This window comes from Thermobia domestica, chromosome 15, assembly GCF_964235325.1.
Source record: "Thermobia domestica chromosome 15, izTheDome1.hap1.1, whole genome shotgun sequence".
In the NCBI taxonomy this organism is placed as follows: domain Eukaryota; kingdom Metazoa; phylum Arthropoda; class Insecta; order Zygentoma; family Lepismatidae; genus Thermobia; species Thermobia domestica.
The window spans coordinates 159,674,810-159,695,808 of NC_137468.1; positions in this window are offsets into that span (position 1 = coordinate 159,674,810).

Genomic DNA, 20,999 nt, shown 5'->3' on the forward strand with positions numbered 1-20,999 from the left:
CACCACTATATTTTGCAAAGGCATGAATAGTGGCAATGACACTATCCAACTCAATTGTATCTTTAACAAGGACAGTTAAATCGTCTGCGTACGAAAAAAGTTTAAATTGTATTCAGCGAATTGTATACCAGATATGTTTACTTCAAGTGTATAATGCAAATGCATCATATATATATATATATAAAAGGATCATGAATAATGGACATCCTTGTCTCACTGATCGTTTAACAGCAAAGGATGGAGTAAAATATCCATTAACCTGCACTTTGGATCTCGCTATAGTATATAAAGCTTTGACTTGTTGTATGACTTCCATTCAAAACCCAATATTACTCATCACGTGATATAAATAGTCACGATTTACTAAATCAAAAGCACCTTGAAAATCTATTGATAATATTCCATGTGGTTTTTTGCTGTAATTCAAATATGACACTGTCTCTCTTAAATCCATAAGCAAATCAATCATGTTCCGATCATTAAATCCAGCTTGCATTGGATGTATTATAGAGGGTATAACCTTCATTAGCCTATTGGCTAAGCATTTAGCAATGATTTTGTAATCCACACAAAGCATAGATAATGGACGATAATCTTTAATTTTACGTGAATATCTAGCTTTCGGAATTAGAAAAATGACACCTTGGGAGAAATTCGGATGACTAACGTTACCGAAAAGGATTTCATTCACCATTTGAGTGAATTCTGCTCCAATGGTGCCAAAAAAATTCTGGTAAAATTCTGCTATTAAACCATCTAACTCTGGCGTCTTGTTTCTTTTAAGATTTTTAATAACTTCCCATATTTCTTTCTCCGTATGCAATTCCATTAACATATCATTAGCTGCAGGTGTAATTTGTGTCGCATCAGAAATGTCTACAAGATGAGTTAGATCTGTTGTAAATTCTTTGTCAAATAAATTTTTGAAATGTTCATATATGAATAAGGAAATGTCAGACTGTGATGATAGTACATTGCCGGAATCAGTTTTCAGTTTTGTAATCAATCGTTTCTGTCTTCTTGTACGGTGTTTAATCAACTGGTATAATGTTAACTTTTCGTCAGGTAAAATATCAGTATTTCGACATGAAGTTCGAAGTTTTGCAATTTTCTTACATTGTAGCTGTAATATTTTACGTTTGAAATATTTCCCACCCCTGTAGGAAATCTCAGAATTACCGTGAGAAAGTTTGGTTGTTTCTGCTAAACATTTCATATAATAATCCATAGTATATTTATCTGTATTTTGTATTTCCCGAGCGTATTGTATACAAAACCATTTTTAATTTTTCTTAACATACGTTTGCCACCACTGGGTTGTTGTGGAATATCGCTGCTTGTACTTAACCCATAATTTCCATTCTTCAGAAATCAACTCATTGAAGTCTTGGCGTTGTAAGAGCTGTGCATTCATTTTCCAATAACATTTCCCATAAAAGACAAAAGGCTTTCCAATGGCAAGCTCTAGTTTAATTGCAGAATGATCTGTGAAGGGCGCAGGGTAGACATTATAATCAACTAATTGTGAAATAATAGTACGATTAACATAGCATCTATCTATTCTAGAACCAGCGTTATTCCTGAGATATGTAAATAGCTTATCTCGTTTACACTGAATAGCACAATCAACTAAATGGAATTGATCGATGAGGAATTGTAATGCTGCACTACACGATAGCACAAACTGACAGTCTTGTGGTCGAAGGTGACAATTAGTATCACCTATTAAAATCATGTTCTTGAAGGTGCCTGTAAACAGATATAAAATGTCGGCAATATAAAACACTTCTCGAGCTTCCCTGTTTTGATGCCCACTCGGAGCATATATATTTACAATAACAGTTTGATCCCAATATAAAGCAATACCACGACCATCAACTAACATTTTAATATCTGAAATGTGAATGCCGGTTCTCCCCAAGATTTACATAACTAGTGTAGCCAAAAATATAGGAAAAATCATCAGTCGTAACCTCCTGAAGACACAGGAAGTCGATATCATGTTCATAAACAAACTGTTTGAATAGGGACTGTTTTACTTCAGATTGTAGTTTGTTAATATTTAGTGAAATGCACCTAGTAACATAAATGGCATTCAAGTGAACATAAATAACTATTAAACTGCACAAATTGCTTAAAATGTATGTTATTGGACGGAATGAAATTATAGAAATTGGTTTTTGACGTCAAAAACTATGTCTGTACACTTTGCTTGTCTGTTCTTTCAATTTGACTAATTTTTCTTCTTTTCTTCTTGTTTCTACTCTCATTCAAAATCTCAGGTGATTTTCTCTCCGTATTCAATTAATTGTTTATTCCTTCTGTCTCTGGTAAGCTCTTTCCTTCGTCTGGGTCTGCAATATCATAGTTCGTGTCAGCTATAACAGTACCATCTTCGTCTGCTGTCACAACAGAAGGTATAGTATCGTCGGATGGTTTGTCAAGAGATACAGTCATACATACTTTCATTTGATTTTCATTTGTAAAAACTGGGCCAAGACTAACTTATCAGGCTATAAAACACCTATGTGTTCCGCAATTTGAAGGGTAGCAACACTCTTTTTAGTCACAGCTTGAACTAATGGAGGGAAATTGTGCTCGAAGAGAGTGAAGTCGTCATTCTTGGAAATATGGGGACGAGAGTGTTGTACCGTGCTGCTGGTCTGGCAGTTGAAATATGTTCTCTTTCCTCTATTCGTTCAGTTATCTTTTGTTCTGTAGTTGGTGATTGAATTTGTCCATCATCCGGTAATAATTCTGTTGGAAGGAAGTTTACTTCCTGCCGTTGCAGAACATCTGAAGATGTAGATGGCAAATTTTGTTGCTGTGTCACTGTAGTTCTTCTTCTGTTCAAAGAACACCTATTAGTTACGTGTTCAACTGATCCACAAATAAAACACGTAGGGGGTTAGTAGTATAGCGTGCAGATCTCACGAACTTGTTCCGAATTTCTCACGAAAATGGGCCTAAAATCCGCCATTTTGTACCAAAATTTACCCATATTCCCAAAATCTCACGAAAATGGGGCTAAAATCCGCCATTTTCTACCAAAATTTACCCATGTTCCCAAAATCTCACGAAAATGGATGCAAATTTCCTTCATTCTCATAACAATTGATCAACAGTACGAATTTCTCACGAAAATGGGTGTAAATTTCCTCTGATTTATTTTTATTATATATTTTAATACAATTTTATGTTAATTTATACAATTTATGCTGATTACTTACCATTTTTTCCCCAAGCCTTTAAGAAACTTGTTTCTTCCTTTCTTATTCCTCACTCAAATGTTGAAAATACCTAAAGGAACTTCAGAACATGTCCACACAGGTTTTTTTCGTTAATCTTGAACACAGTTCATCTTGGTATTGAAGAAACTAATTCTAAAGAAAGAAAACACCTATAATAAAAGAATGGGATGTCGTAAGGTGAGGTAACTAAAGGGGGAAGAGCACAGGAGGAGGGAAAATGGAGTAGTCATATAGGGAAATGTAACCTTCGTGTGTGGCCTTAGAAGAAAGGATTGCAGACAAATACCATTGTAATCGTAAGAGATGCTTCTTATGGAGCTGTCACGTAATTTAATCATTCTGTCATTAAAAGAAAGAAGAAAATGTCACTTAAACGTGACATATGGATGTTTGAAAATAGTCTAACCGTAGGAGGTGAGAAAAAACATGTGAAATGACTTTTAGAAACATTGGAAACACAATAGAAAAGGTTAGAATTTGAAATTGACAAGCTTTTTTGTAACACTGTTATAATTTGAACCTTGTGTCATTAAAAGAAAGAATATATTGTCACTTAAACGTGACATATAGATGTGTGAAAATAGTCTAACAGCAGGAAGTGAGAAAGACATGTCAAATAATTTAGTTTTAAAATGTAAGCTAAGAATGGTGCGAGGGAGAGAGCCCTTTGATGGGGAAGAGTAACGAAAGGAACATAGATAGTTGCTTGTATGTGTGTGTTCCAGGGTGATGGAGGGAGCGAACTGTGCTGTTCATGGAGTAAAAGACGTTGTTTAATTGGGGCTGTGACTTGCACCCTACGGAGAGATATCAGTCATTATTTTGAGGACAGAGAATTGAAGAATGAGATAGTTACGTGTCACTTTTTAAAAGTTAATGTATTGCTCCCCATATTGAGAGACCGCACGTAGGATTGCATGAGGGAACTGTGTTGTTATTTTGAGCAAAGGACCAGTTTTAAATTAGCGTTTGACTTGTAACGCATTTTGTTAAGACCTTGCCACATACGTAGAGGGAGAGAAAGGGTGGCCCTTCCTACCTGAGTTTTAAAGGGGAAAAAGAGTGAATGAATTGTGTACGTAAGGGAACTTTCCCTTTTGTGCTTTTTGGAAGAAGTTTTCAAACAAGATTTTTTAAAGGTATTTCCGCATAAATGATTTTATCTTTTTAAAAACTAGATTATTGAATTAATTATTTATGAATATTAATGAGATGATAATGAATATTAATGAGATGCTAAAGAAAGGGTTACAAAGAATGATTTTAGTGTTTTTTGTATATTTAGAGGTATATTGCGGATATATGTAATATAGAGCACTACATATTGTACATAAATGTATGAGATAATGTGGGAGGAAATGGGCGCAACTCTAAGAAACGTATTTTATGTAATGATATTGTATTTTCAGTAGCTGATATGGGATTTTAACATAGAATATTATCTTTTGGATACTGTATGGGTCTAATGGTGTACGAAGCTTAGACGAATAAGAAATTGCATGTATATATGAATAGTTTGTAAGTGGGTACATGTATGTGTTGCTGATATGAGATTTTAGCATAGAATATCATCTTTTGGATACTGTATGGGTCTAATGGTGTACGAAGCTTAGACGAATAAGAAATTACATATATATATGATTAGTTTGTAAGTGGGTACATGTATGTGTAGCTGATATGTGATTTTAACATAGAATATTGTCTTTTGGATACTGTATGGGTCTAATGGTGTACGAAGCTTAGACGAATAAGAAATTACATATATATATGATTAGTTTGTAAGTGGGTACATGTATGTGTAGCTGATATGTGATTTTAACATAGAATATTGTCTTTTGGATACTGTATGGGTCTAATGGTGTACGAAGCTTAGACGAATGACAAATTACAGGTATATATGAATAGTTTGTAAATGGGTACATGTATGTATGTATGTATATTGGTTTTGATATCGGGACAGGAATATATGTATCATATTGTAGACATATTATCTTTCGTTTGCATGTAAGTGTTTTAAGCATGTGTTGTTGGGCTGTGTAGCTTTAGGGGCTATACTAGGCTGGATGCAAAGACCTGAAGTGTTTTTATTGTATTAATATTGGTTGTATTGTATTAATATTGGATTGTAGCGTTATTTTATCGTATTGTAGAGCTGTATATGTTGTTGTGGTGATATGCTAGGTGAATGCAAACACATGAACTGATTATATTGTAGACTTATATTCTGATTCCTTATGTATATAGATTACCTTGAATACCATGTTAGAATGTATATATTGTGATTTTTTATGTACGCAGATGCTTGTTAGACATGTTCTAGTGGTATTTTAAGCATAAAGGATTTCACTGTGTTATAAGCCATTTACATATAGATATCTTTTCACTACAGTATTCTAATGACATTTATTGGTACTTTTACTTACTTCTAAGATGCTTGTTCACCTTGTAGAAGACATTATGCCATCATTATGGTTTCCAACTTAGGGTCATTTATTGTAGGAACATAAATATGATAAATAGGCATAAATAACCTTATATGAAGCATACGTATTCTTCCTTTATCTTATATAGAATACAGATACTTCGTATTATATGAATATTTGTTTGGAGGAATAAAACATAATATTGTAAATTGTAACGCTTTATTGTATTTATATAGTCTACAATATTCTATTTTCCAATATTGGCATATTGATATACATATATAGATATATTTAAATAAGATATTTACATTATATATACGTAGAAGTACTAACTGATAGGTCTTGTGAAAAAACTTATGGACATATTTGATGATATTATGACCATGTTATGACATTATAGTACCTTTACACAGTCTACTATTTACATATACACAGAATACCAATCATTTAACACACTTAATACTTTGATAACCATATGGCAATGTTCTATAGTCAGTAATACTGTTATGATTTAATCGTCGTCTTTTATTTTGAACTTTTTGATGTGTTTTAGTTTCAGACTTGGATATGATGACAAACCCAGGCTTACGAACAATTCTTCCTGGATTGTGTAACTGTTTTTTGTCAGCTTTATCCCGAACTAGTTGATAAAAATGATCAAAGTTAATTTCTTGTCGTGTACGATGATTTAAAGTTATTCCTCTAATTTTAAATACATAATCTACTTTACCTGTTTGAACTTCTTTCATTCTATAGGCATAATTTTTTGGCCCTAAGCCTATAAATGCATCAATTTCCCAGCCATCAGGAACTTCATTAGTTAACTGACCCAAATAGGAACCCAAAGAAAGTGGAGGCTCTTCATTACGTGGTTGTACAAACGTGTGTCGCAGTACAATACACGATCAGGATCTATAGCTGTTACTAATTCGTAAAGTTTTAGACGCGCCCACGAGGTGATGAAGGCTGCAAGGACAACATTGGAAAATTTCCATGGCTTGTTTTTGTTTTCAATGTTTTTATATGATACAATGAGATGTCGCTCTCCAATAGGCAATACAGTTTGTACCTCATATTGCGGTGCCCATAGATAACTTAAAAATTTTTCTGGAGTATCTACAATTACAGATTGAGATAAATCTGTTCTTTGTCCCCATTTTCCATACAACGAATTGAGAAATATTTTTTAAATATATCTTAGACCAGGATTTGATTCAATGTTATTTTCCGTTAACTGAATGCATTCATGTTCATAATAGTCTGCAATATATTTTTCTTGATCTTGTTTAGTTTTGCACCAGCTAGGAAATCCTGAAGACTCCTGTTTCATTTTTAAGAAGGAATTGACATATTCTTTAAACAGATTATTTTCTGATCCAGATAATTTGAATTCCCAAATCTCGATAATTTGTAGAATTTTGTATCCGAGATCTAAAGCTACATGAAGTTCAGGAGTACAGTATGTACCAGTAAGGACACGCTCGGCATCATTATGCATGCAATTGTTGTCACTTTGTTCCATACACGTACGACATAACCCAAACAAAAGGCGTTCATTACATGTATATGGTAAAATTGGAAAATATAAGTCTTTGGGAGGTAAGATACTACATTTGACTAATCCATGAATACTTTGCACTTGTGGAAAGTCAGGCCCCTTGTATATTATAGGTTTACCTATAGGCAATGGCTTACGTGCCATTACCCAGGGGTAAAGACTGGTAACATCATAATATGACACAAACTCTTCGCTGGTACATTCGTACAAGGCATTAAAACATTCTGTACGTCCACCATGAAAACTATCTTTAGGTACCAGATGGTCGACAAGATCATGACATTGTGTTTGAATAAACTGTTGTAATTTTTTATCATTTTTTACCATGTGGTCCCATTCACATTCCCACATTTCAATGACATTAAGATTTAATTTTTTAAGAAATGCTATTTTTGTGGTGGTGTTTTCATACCGATCTTGTAGTGATGTACCTTGCTTAGAGGTAGAATCTAGGGACACGTGTCGTAGTGTAGGATAACAGTTTAAACACCCGTGATAGTAACATCCATGAAATTCGTAAACTGTATTTGTTTTACTTTGAAATCCATCAACCTTATACCTCCCGAATCGTTTTTCCAAGCCATTTCCAGAATGAAGAATTTTATTACCAGTAGTACGTTCTAAGTATCGTAGCCAATACATTGCCTTCAGACTTTGACGATCACGATGGTCAAACCCATAAGGTGGAATAATTGGAATAATTTCTTTGGGTAAATATAAGGTACGATATGTTAGTATTGCCAAACTAGCAATAGTTGGTGCAGCGATAAAACATTGGATACCATTTGTTTTGTCTTCAATTAAGTTTGAAAATTTAATGACAGCCTGTGCTAAAATTTTAACATCATTCCGACAATATTCCATCATTTCCTTTTGGAGATTATACTCCTCATTACTTGCAGCACGTTCTTTGTGCCATATGATAAGTTGCTCTCGATCTTCAGTGCTCCTTGAATCAGGATCAAAATACTTTAGATCAGGAATTTTGCCTATGTAATTTTGGTTCTCTAATGTATTAAACAAGTACGGGAAATCTCCCTTTCGTAAATTTGCAGAAAGACCTAATGCCTTAGGTAATTTAGATAATTTAACTCCCATATACAAATATGTGTCACGGAAGTAAATCTTTTGTCCTAAACGCATTTCAATAATTTTTTGCCCTGACATTATTACTTCAGGTGTAAAATGATGGTTTATGATCAAAGTTTTAGCACAGAATTGCATATCATAATTACTGCCGTTATGGGAAAGCACAATGATTTTTTTAAACATTGGTCGAGTTATTAATACATGATTAACAAATTCTTCAATGTTGTTGAAATCAAACGAACGGATTCCATTTTTATCGCCGCATACAAAGCATGTATCATCAAGCTTCATGTCCTTACACTTGTAACAGGCATGAATACAATTTACAAAATTTACGTGATGTTCTTGTTCTCCTTGTTCATTTTTAGGAAGTAACATTGTTTCTACATCAAAGATAATGTACAAAAAGGTATCTACATGCTGCATCATAGCCGTTTGAACAAAACAAATATGGTCAACGCTTACATATGTATAACATGTTTTACAATAACGTTCACCACATTCATGTTGAGACCTGCGTGAACGCATGTCAATCATATCACCACATTGGACACAAATTTTCTTTGTTTCGCATAAACTTTTTCCGGAAACATTTATTGTTTTATGATTGTCAAAACATTCTTCTGAAGAAAACAGTCTATGACAATCAATGCATTCGAGTTTAATATTATTATCATTGTTACAAACATTGTGATACTTTTCACACATTGGACATTTGAAGTTACACTTATGATTTTCTGTACGATGATAAGCTTCCAAACAATACTGACAATAATTTTTCTTGTTTAATAGTGTTGTAATACTAGTAATTAATTCATAGTGTCCCTCAGTATACAAAATTAAAATTTTCTTTGATGCATGTATTCCAGGATAAATTACATTGTAGTTTCGAGTTAAACGATTTTTTTCGTAAACAACAATTTGATAATGAGGTGCTAGCTTATTTTGAAACTTTTTTACATCATCAATAGTACATCCATCATGGATTTCAATGTCAACTTTAGCACTCACACACAATTGCTTTGCTTGTTTCATCAATCGCTCAGAATGATTTTTCAATTCATATACGTAATTATAACGATGATCAGCCCTACCCATTCCAAGAATAATACTCTTGGGAAGACAATACACATCCTTTTGTACAGGAATAGTACATTGATGCATGTGTGTTACAAGATCAACATATTTTGCTGAACCCATAGTTCGTCCCCTACCTTTACGTGAATCAACAATATGAATTTTGAAATTTACTTTATCACCTAATAAATAATTTTCATTACTATTTAAAACATTTTCAATATTACGAAATAAAATGTCGGAGCTTAAATCCGACTTTTGACGCCACGAAATGTATATCGGTTTATTAATCGTAGAAGCAGAACTTTCTATTGTTATACCAAAATACATATCATCATCGGCATCATTTAACACATGATCTTTTACAAATTCAAATAATAACTGAATATATTTTTCAGGATCATCTATTCCGCTAGTTTGCATACGTTCAATTGTAACTTCCTTTCCTGTAAGACCGAAATAAGTATATTGTTTGGTTGTACTATTAACAATACGAAAATATTCATTTGTTTTACCACTCCCATACATCCTAGGTTGTGATACAGTATTAGTATTAGGACTTGAAAAGTTTATAAAATTTTGCATGAACACGCTAAAGTCATCTGTAGTTAAATTATTAGCTTTTCCTTCAGACACAAGTTCCATAAACTTCTCACGAGCTAAATTCTTTATATTATCTTGACGAAAGAAGCCTACATGATATAAATCAATAATATCTTTTGCAGACTTACATTTTTTCAAAACAACATGAGGATCACAACCAAAATGCATAAACAACGCCTGCAATAACTTGGAATAAGCTTCATTGCTTACCCTTGCACCCGTAGCATGACATTGTGTTATTACTTCCCATGTAAATAAAACTTCGTTTGGATTTTCATATCCACGTGCTTTTTGTGCCGACAGCATGGTACAGATGACAGACTGTCCTTCCATTGTATTATTGACACACTAAATATGTAATTGCAATTTGAATTATTCTGTCTTATACAGTAAATATTTTACACAATGATGTACACAGAACTTTGATATTTGTTTTCACAGTTTTTAAATGACAAGGTTTCGTAAGTAGACTTTTATGATATGATTCACAATGTGTTGACCAAAGATACACTTTTTAAGAATTTTTACACTTACCAGTAAATATAACAATAAAACTTTCCCGAACTTGATTCAGTTCACAACAAATTTAGTTGTAAGTTTACCGACACTACACTTGAAAGCTTGTCGGGAATTGCACTAACACTTGCCGTTAACTACAATGATAAAACTTCCCGTAACTTTTTTCAGTTTAGTATCGATGCACTACCACTTGTCACTCACTAACTATACTTTAGTTCACCGAAGATATACTTTTAAGTTTATCGGTTAATCCTTTAGCACTTTCTGATAATTGTAATTTACAAATTGCCGTAATGAAATTGTTTAAGACTAATTACAGCATGCAGAGTACAAACAGGAAGTGTGTTTACTTTTTATTGATTGTTTATTATCGACACTAATAAATGGAAATTCCAAGAACTCCACACGAAGATTCTCGAAAATTGCCGAAGTTTCCCGAAGTTTTCCGAACATTGCCGAACATAAACATAAGAGTTTATCCACAATTCCTGTACATGTTGGTTAATGTACCACACGAATGGTTCCGAAAATTGCCGAACTTAACCGAAGATGGACATAAGAATGTATGAACAATTCCTGTACACGTTTAGTAAATGTAACTTACAAAAGTAGCGTGCAGATCTCACCAACTTTGTTCGGAAATCTCACCAAAGTTGGTGCAAACTCATGTTATTAAAATAACGACACGCTATACTACTACATAATGTTTTGTATATGTTTTATGTTTGTATTTTTATTTTCCTTTGTGTATTTTTGATTGCAACAACATTGTTTTAATCTTATTTTGTATTTTTGTTTTCAGTTTTGCATTTTTTTATTTCTTCAGTTGTAATTTTTATTTTGTTTCGGAATTTGTAATGTGACATTGTGTTTTAAAGTTGTACTTTTAATTTTCTTTTGGAATTTGGATTGCAACATTGTGTTTTAAGTTTTGTTTCTGTATTTTTTATTTTTAGTTTGCATGTTTCAATTTTTTAAACTTGTACTTTTATTTTTTACTTTCTGTATTTTGGATTGCAACATTGTGCTTTAAGTTTTGTTTTTGTATTTTACTTTTGGGAACTTGTACTTTTAATTTAGTTTGTAGCGTTGTTTAATTTTGTTTCTGTATTTTCATGTCAGTTTCAATTTTTTTAAACTTGTAGTATTAATTTTGCTTCTGCAATTTTATTTTTGGTTTGTACATTTTGTTTGTACGTTGTATTTTTTAATTTTCTTTCCAATTTAGATTGCAACATTGTGTTTTAAGTTTTGTTTCTGCACTTTTTTCAGAACTTGTTCTTTTACTGTTAGTTTGTGTATTCAATTGCAACACTGACTTAAATTTTACTTCTCCATTTAACAATCAAAGAGTTTCATGTAATAAATTTTAAGTTTAATTATCTTGTGTCGTGCTAAGAATAACTTTGTAATGTTCAAGTTTGTTTTGTTAATTTTAATATTTTCGGAATGTAATTCCTCTGAGCTTCTAATGAAGCGAATGAATAAAATAATTGTAACTATGTTACTTTATGTTTCTATCGGAATTAATTGTAAGTTCACTTCATTTTTTAATATTTTCAAATTATCTTTGGTATGCCCACACGTAGTGTTCGAGTAATTTATTACGAAAGGTTAAATAAATAAGAAGTTTGCACAACAATTTAAATATGATCACACTCTATGAGTGTTCTGTTAAAAATTATTTATAACTTCACAACAATTTTAATATGATGACAATAAACAATGTTAAGAAAAATAAGTTGAGCTTCTAATGAAGCGAACAAATAAAATAATTGTAACTATGTTACTTTATGTTTCTATCGGAATTAATTGTAAGTTCACATCATTTTTAATATTTTCAAATTATCTTTGGTATGCTCACACAAAGTGCTCGAGTAATTTATTACGAAACGTTAAATAAATAAGGAGTTTCAAAACAATTTAAATACGATCACACTCTATTTTAACAACGAAGTTCTTGCAGAACTGAATAATTGCATAACAAAAACAATAAACTAGTTTAAACCGGTTTAAACCAGTTTAAACACCTGTAGCAAGGCAAACAAAACAAATTCTTAGCATTACTAAGAAAGCAAATTTTTAGACCGATAACACAGTGGAAGAGCATACAAAAACAAGTAGCTATAATTGTTTGAAGTGTTACAAACTTTAATACTACAATTACAAATTATGTCACATTATGTAATATTACTGTTACTAATTTAAAATATGTTAAAGCACCTGCGTACGAGATTACAAAGCTAACTGCGTTTGGGTACGAGATTACAAAACTAAATGCCTTTGGGTACGAGATTACAAAAACTAAGTGCGTTTGGGTACGAGATTAAATTTTAAAAGTATAAATCCAGCGCAGCAAACCGCGCCGCGCACTATAGAATTACTACTGTTAAAGTAAAGCCAATCATTGGTATACTCTCTGTTGTTAAATCATTTATTTTAAAATACCAATTTTGTTACAAAGTTACATCTAATAATAAACTTTGAAATATATCTTTCCTGATCTTTAAAGTTACAAGACTTTTGTAAGTTACATTTACTAAACGTGTACAGGAATTGTTCATACATTCTTATGTCCATCTTCGGTTAAGTTCGGCAATTTTCGGAACCATTCGTGTGGTACATTAACCAACATGTACAGGAATTGTGGATAAACTCTTATGTTTATGTTCGGCAATGTTCGGAAAACTTCGGGAAACTTCGGCAATTTTCGAGAATCTTCGTGTGGAGTTCTTGGAATTTCCATTTATTAGTGTCGATAATAAACAATCAATAAAAAGTAAACACACTTCCTGTTTGTACTCTGCATGCTGTAATTAGTCTTAAACAATTTCATTACGGCAATTTGTAAATTACAATTATCAGAAAGTGCTAAAGGATTAACCGATAAACTTAAAAGTATATCTTCGGTGAACTAAAGTATAGTTAGTGAGTGACAAGTGGTAGTGCATCGATACTAAACTGAAAAAAGTTACGGGAAGTTTTATCATTGTAGTTAACGGCAAGTGTTAGTGCAATTCCCGACAAGCTTTCAAGTGTAGTGTCGGTAAACTTACAACTAAATTTGTTGTGAACTGAATCAAGTTTGGGAAAGTTTTATTGTTACATTTACTGGTAAGTGTAAAAATTCTTAAAAAGTGTATCTTTGGTCAACACATTGTGAATCATATCATAAAAGTCTACTTACGAAACCTTGTCATTTAAAAACTGTGAAAACAAATATCAAAGTTCTGTGTACATCATTGTGTAAAATATTTACTGTATAAGACAGAATAATTCAAATTGCAATTACATATTTAGTGTGTCAATAATACAATGGAAGGACAGTCTGTCATCTGTACCATGCTGTCGGCACAAAAAGCACGTGGATATGAAAATCCAAACGAAGTTTTATTTACATGGGAAGTAATAACACAATGTCATGCTACGGGTGCAAGGGTAAGCAATGAAGCTTATTCCAAGTTATTGCAGGCGTTGTTTATGCATTTTGGTTGTGATCCTCATGTTGTTTTGAAAAAATGTAAGTCTGCAAAAGATATTATTGATTTATATCATGTAGGCTTCTTTCGTCAAGATAATATAAAGAATTTAGCTCGTGAGAAGTTTATGGAACTTGTGTCTGAAGGAAAAGCTAATAATTTAACTACAGATGACTTTAGCGTGTTCATGCAAAATTTTATAAACTTTTCAAGTCCTAATACTAATACTGTATCACAACCTAGCATGTATGGGAGTGGTAAAACAAATGAATATTTTCGTATTGTTAATAGTACAACCAAACAATATACTTATTTCGGTCTTACAGGAAAGGAAGTTACAATTGAACGTATGCAAACTAGCGGAATAGATGATCCTGAAAAATATATTCAGTTATTATTTGAATTTGTAAAAGATCATGTGTTAAATGATGCCGATGATGATATGTATTTTGGTATAACAATAGAAAGTTCTGCTTCTACGATTAATAAACCGATATACATTTCGTGGCGTCAAAAGTCGGATTTAAGCTCCGACATTTTATTTCGTAATATTGAAAATGTTTTAAATAGTAATGAAAATTATTTATTAGGTGATAAAGTAAATTTCAAAATTCATATTGTTGATTCACGTAAAGGTAGGGGACGAACTATGGGTTCAGCAAAATATGTTGATCTTGTAACACACATGCATCAATGTACTATTCCTGTACAAAAGGATGTGTATTGTCTTCCCAAGAGTATTATTCTTGGAATGGGTAGGGCTGATCATCGTTATAATTACGTATATGAATTGAAAAATCATTCTGAGCGATTGATGAAACAAGCAAAGCAATTGTGTGTGAGTGCTAAAGTTGACATTGAAATCCATGATGGATGTACTATTGATGATGTAAAAAAGTTTCAAAATAAGCTAGCACCTCATTATCAAATTGTTGTTTACGAAAAAAATCGTTTAACTCGAAACTACAATGTAATTTATCCTGGAATACATGCATCAAAGAAAATTTTAATTTTGTATACTGAGGGACACTATGAATTAATTACTAGTATTACAACACTATTAAACAAGAAAAATTATTGTCAGTATTGTTTGGAAGCTTATCATCGTACAGAAAATCATAAGTGTAACTTCAAATGTCCAATGTGTGAAAAGTATCACAATGTTTGTAACAATGATAATAATATTAAACTCGAATGCATTGATTGTCATAGACTGTTTTCTTCAGAAGAATGTTTTGACAATCATAAAACAATAAATGTTTCCGGAAAAAGTTTATGCGAAACAAAGAAAATTTGTGTCCAATGTGGTGATATGATTGACATGCGTTCACGCAGGTCTCAACATGAATGTGGTGAACGTTATTGTAAAACATGTTATACATATGTAAGCGTTGACCATATTTGTTTTGTTCAAACGGCTATGATGCAGCATGTAGATACCTTTTTGTACATTATCTTTGATGTAGAAACAATGTTACTTCCTAAAAATGAACAAGGAGAACAAGAACATCACGTAAATTTTGTAAATTGTATTCATGCCTGTTACAAGTGTAAGGACATGAAGCTTGATGATACATGCTTTGTATGCGGCGATAAAAATGGAATCCGTTCGTTTGATTTCAACAACATTGAAGAATTTGTTAATCATGTATTAATAACTCGACCAATGTTTAAAAAAATCATTGTGCTTTCCCATAACGGCAGTAATTATGATATGCAATTCTGTGCTAAAACTTTGATCATAAACCATCATTTTACACCTGAAGTAATAATGTCAGGGCAAAAAATTATTGAAATGCGTTTAGGACAAAAGATTTACTTCCGTGACACATATTTGTATATGGGAGTTAAATTATCTAAATTACCTAAGGCATTAGGTCTTTCTGCAAATTTACGAAAGGGAGATTTCCCGTACTTGTTTAATACATTAGAGAACCAAAATTACATAGGCAAAATTCCTGATCTAAAGTATTTTGATCCTGATTCAAGGAGCACTGAAGATCGAGAGCAACTTATCATATGGCACAAAGAACGTGCTGCAAGTAATGAGGAGTATAATCTCCAAAAGGAAATGATGGAATATTGTCGGAATGATGTTAAAATTTTAGCACAGGCTGTCATTAAATTTTCAAACTTAATTGAAGACAAAACAAATGGTATCCAATGTTTTATCGCTGCACCAACTATTGCTAGTTTGGCAATACTAACATATCGTACCTTATATTTACCCAAAGAAATTATTCCAATTATTCCACCTTATGGGTTTGACCATCGTGATCGTCAAAGTCTGAAGGCAATGTATTGGCTACGATACTTAGAACGTACTACTGGTAATAAAATTCTTCATTCTGGAAATGGCTTGGAAAAACGATTCGGGAGGTATAAGGTTGATGGATTTCAAAGTAAAACAAATACAGTTTACGAATTTCATGGATGTTACTATCACGGGTGTTTAAACTGTTATCCTACACTACGACACGTGTCCCTAGATTCTACCTCTAAGCAAGGTACATCACTACAAGATCGGTATGAAAACACCACCACAAAAATAGCATTTCTTAAAAAATTAAATCTTAATGTCATTGAAATGTGGGAATGTGAATGGGACCACATGGTAAAAAATGATAAAAAATTACAACAGTTTATTCAAACACAATGTCATGATCTTGTCGACCATCTGGTACCTAAAGATAGTTTTCATGGTGGACGTACAGAATGTTTTAATGCCTTGTACGAATGTACCAGCGAAGAGTTTGTGTCATATTATGATGTTACCAGTCTTTACCCCTGGGTAATGGCACGTAAGCCATTGCCTATAGGTAAACCTATAATATACAAGGGGCCTGACTTTCCACAAGTGCAAAGTATTCATGGATTAGTCAAATGTAGTATCTTACCTCCCAAAGACTTATATTTTCCAATTTTACCATATACATGTAATGAACGCCTTTTGTTTGGGTTATGTCGTACGTGTATGGAACAAAGTGACAACAATTGCATGCATAATGATGCCGAGCGTGTCCTTACTGGTACATACTGTACTCCTGAACTTCATGTAGCTTTAGATCTCGGATACAAAATTCTACAAATTATCGAGATTTGGGAATTCAAATTATCTGGATCAGAAAATAATCTGTTTAAAGAATATGTCAATTCCTTCTTAAAAATGAAACAGGAGTCTTCAGGATTTCCTAGCTGGTGCAAAACTAAACAAGATCAAGAAAAATATATTGCAGACTATTATGAACATGAATGCATTCAGTTAACGGAAAATAACATTGAATCAAATCCTGGTCTAAGATATATTTAAAAAATATTTCTCAATTCGTTGTATGGAAAATGGGGACAAAGAACAGATTTATCTCAATCTGTAATTGTAGATACTCCAGAAAAATTTTTAAGTTATCTATGGGCACCGCAATATGAGGTACAAACTGTATTGCCTATTGGAGAGCGACATCTCATTGTATCATATAAAAACATTGAAAACAAAAACAAGCCATGGAAATTTTCCAATGTTGTCCTTGCAGCCTTCATCACCTCGTGGGCGCGTCTAAAACTTTACGAATTAGTAACAGCTATAGATCCTGATCGTGTATTGTACTGCGACACACGTTTGTACAACCACGTAATGAAGAGCCTCCACTTTCTTTGGGTTCCTATTTGGGTCAGTTAACTAATGAAGTTCCTGATGGCTGGGAAATTGATGCATTTATAGGCTTAGGGCCAAAAAATTATGCCTATAGAATGAAAGAAGTTCAAACAGGTAAAGTAGATTATGTATTTAAAATTAGAGGAATAACTTTAAATCATCGTACACGACAAGAAATTAACTTTGATCATTTTTATCAACTAGTTCGGGATAAAGCTGACAAAAAACAGTTACACAATCCAGGAAGAATTGTTCGTAAGCCTGGGTTTGTCATCATATCCAAGTCTGAAACTAAAACACATCAAAAAGTTCAAAATAAAAGACGACGATTAAATCATAACAGTATTACTGACTATAGAACATTGCCATATGGTTATCAAAGTATTAAGTGTGTTAAATGATTGGTATTCTGTGTATATGTAAATAGTAGACTGTGTAAAGGTACTATAATGTCATAACATGGTCATAATATCATCAAATATGTCCATAAGTTTTTTCACAAGACCTATCAGTTAGTACTTCTACGTATATATAATGTAAATATCTTATTTAAATATATCTATATATGTATATCAATATGCCAATATTGGAAAATAGAATATTGTAGACTATATAAATACAATAAAGCGTTACAATTTACAATATTATGTTTTATTCCTCCAAACAAATATTCATATAATACGAAGTATCTGTATTCTATATAAGATAAAGGAAGAATACGTATGCTTCATATAAGGTTATTTATGCCTATTTATCATATTTATGTTCCTACAATAAATGACCCTAAGTTGGAAACCATAATGATGGCATAATGTCTTCTACAAGGTGAACAAGCATCTTAGAAGTAAGTAAAAGTACCAATAAATGTCATTAGAATACTGTAGTGAAAAGATATCTATATGTAAATGGCTTATAACACAGTGAAATCCTTTATGCTTAAAATACCACTAGAACATGTCTAACAAGCATCTGCGTACATAAAAAATCACAATATATACATTCTAACATGGTATTCAAGGTAATCTATATACATAAGGAATCAGAATATAAGTCTACAATATAATCAGTTCATGTGTTTGCATTCACCTAGCATATCACCACAACAACATATACAGCTCTACAATACGATAAAATAACGCTACAATCCAATATTAATACAATACAACCAATATTAATACAATAAAAACACTTCAGGTCTTTGCATCCAGCCTAGTATAGCCCCTAAAGCTACACAGCCCAACAACACATGCTTAAAACACTTACATGCAAACGAAAGATAATATGTCTACAATATGATACATATATTCCTGTCCCGATATCAAAACCAATATACATACATACATACATGTACCCATTTACAAACTATTCATATATACCTGTAATTTGTCATTCGTCTAAGCTTCGTACACCATTAGACCCATACAGTATCCAAAAGACAATATTCTATGTTAAAATCACATATCAGCTACACATACATGTACCCACTTACAAACTAATCATATATATATGTAATTTCTTATTCGTCTAAGCTTCGTACACCATTAGACCCATACAGTATCCAAAAGATGATATTCTATGCTAAAATCTCATATCAGCAACACATACATGTACCCACTTACAAACTATTCATATATACATGCAATTTCTTATTCGTCTAAGCTTCGTACACCATTAGACCCATACAGTATCCAAAAGATAATATTCTATGTTAAAATCCCATATCAGCTACTGAAAATACAATATCATTACATAAAATACGTTTCTTAGAGTTGCGCCCATTTCCTCCCACATTATCTCATACATTTATGTACAATATGTAGTGCTCTATATTACATATATCCGCAATATACCTCTAAATATACAAAAAACACTAAAATCATTCTTTGTAACCCTTTCTTTAGCATCTCATTAATATTCATTATCATCTCATTAATATTCATAAATAATTAATTCAATAATCTAGTTTTTAAAAAGATAAAATCATTTATGCGGAAATACCTTTAAAAAATCTTGTTTGAAAACTTCTTCCAAAAAGCACAAAAGGGAAAGTTCCCTTACGTACACAATTCATTCACTCTTTTTCCCCTTTAAAACTCAGGTAGGAAGGGCCACCCTTTCTCTCCCTCTACGTATGTGGCAAGGTCTTAACAAAATGCGTTACAAGTCAAACGCTAATTTAAAACTGGTCCTTTGCTCAAAATAACAACACAGTTCCCTCATGCAATCCTACGTGCGGTCTCTCAATATGGGGAGCAATACATTAACTTTTAAAAAGTGACACGTAACTATCTCATTCTTCAATTCTCTGTCCTCAAAATAATGACTGATATCTCTCCGTAGGGTGCAAGTCACAGCCCCAATTAAACAACGTCTTTTACTCCATGAACAGCACAGTTCGCTCCCTCCATCACCCTGGAACACACACATACAAGCAACTATCTATGTTCCTTTCGTTACTCTTCCCCATCAAAGGGCTCTCTCCCTCGCACCATTCTTAGCTTACATTTTAAAACTAAATTATTTGACATGTCTTTCTCACTTCCTGCTGTTAGACTATTTTCACACATCTATATGTCACGTTTAAGTGACAATATATTCTTTCTTTTAATGACACAAGGTTCAAATTATAACAGTGTTACAAAAAAGCTTGTCAATTTCAAATTCTAACCTTTTCTATTGTGTTTCCAATGTTTCTAAAAGTCATTTCACATGTTTTTTCTCACCTCCTACGGTTAGACTATTTTCAAACATCCATATGTCACATTTAAGTGACATTTTCTTCTTTCTTTTAATGACAGAATGATTAAATTACGTGACAGCTCCATAAGAAGCATCTCTTACGATTACAATGGTATTTGTCTGCAATCCTTTCTTCTAAGGCCACACACGAAGGTTACATTTCCCTATATGACTACTCCATTTTCCCTCCTCCTGTGCTCTTCCCCCTTTAGTTACCTCACCTTACGACATCCCATTCTTTTATTATAGGTGTTTTCTTTCTTTAGAATTAGTTTCTTCAATACCAAGATGAACTGTGTTCAAGATTAACGAAAAAAACCTGTGTGGACATGTTCTGAAGTTCCTTTAGGTATTTTCAACATTTGAGTGAGGAATAAGAAAGGAAGAAACAAGTTTCTTAAAGGCTTGGGGAAAAAATGGTAAGTAATCAGCATAAATTGTATAAATTAACATAAAATTGTATTAAAATATATAATAAAAATAAATCAGAGGAAATTTACACCCATTTTCGTGAGAAATTCGTACTGTTGATCAATTGTTATGAGAATGAAGGAAATTTGCATCCATTTTCGTGAGATTTTGGGAACATGGGTAAATTTTGGTAGAAAA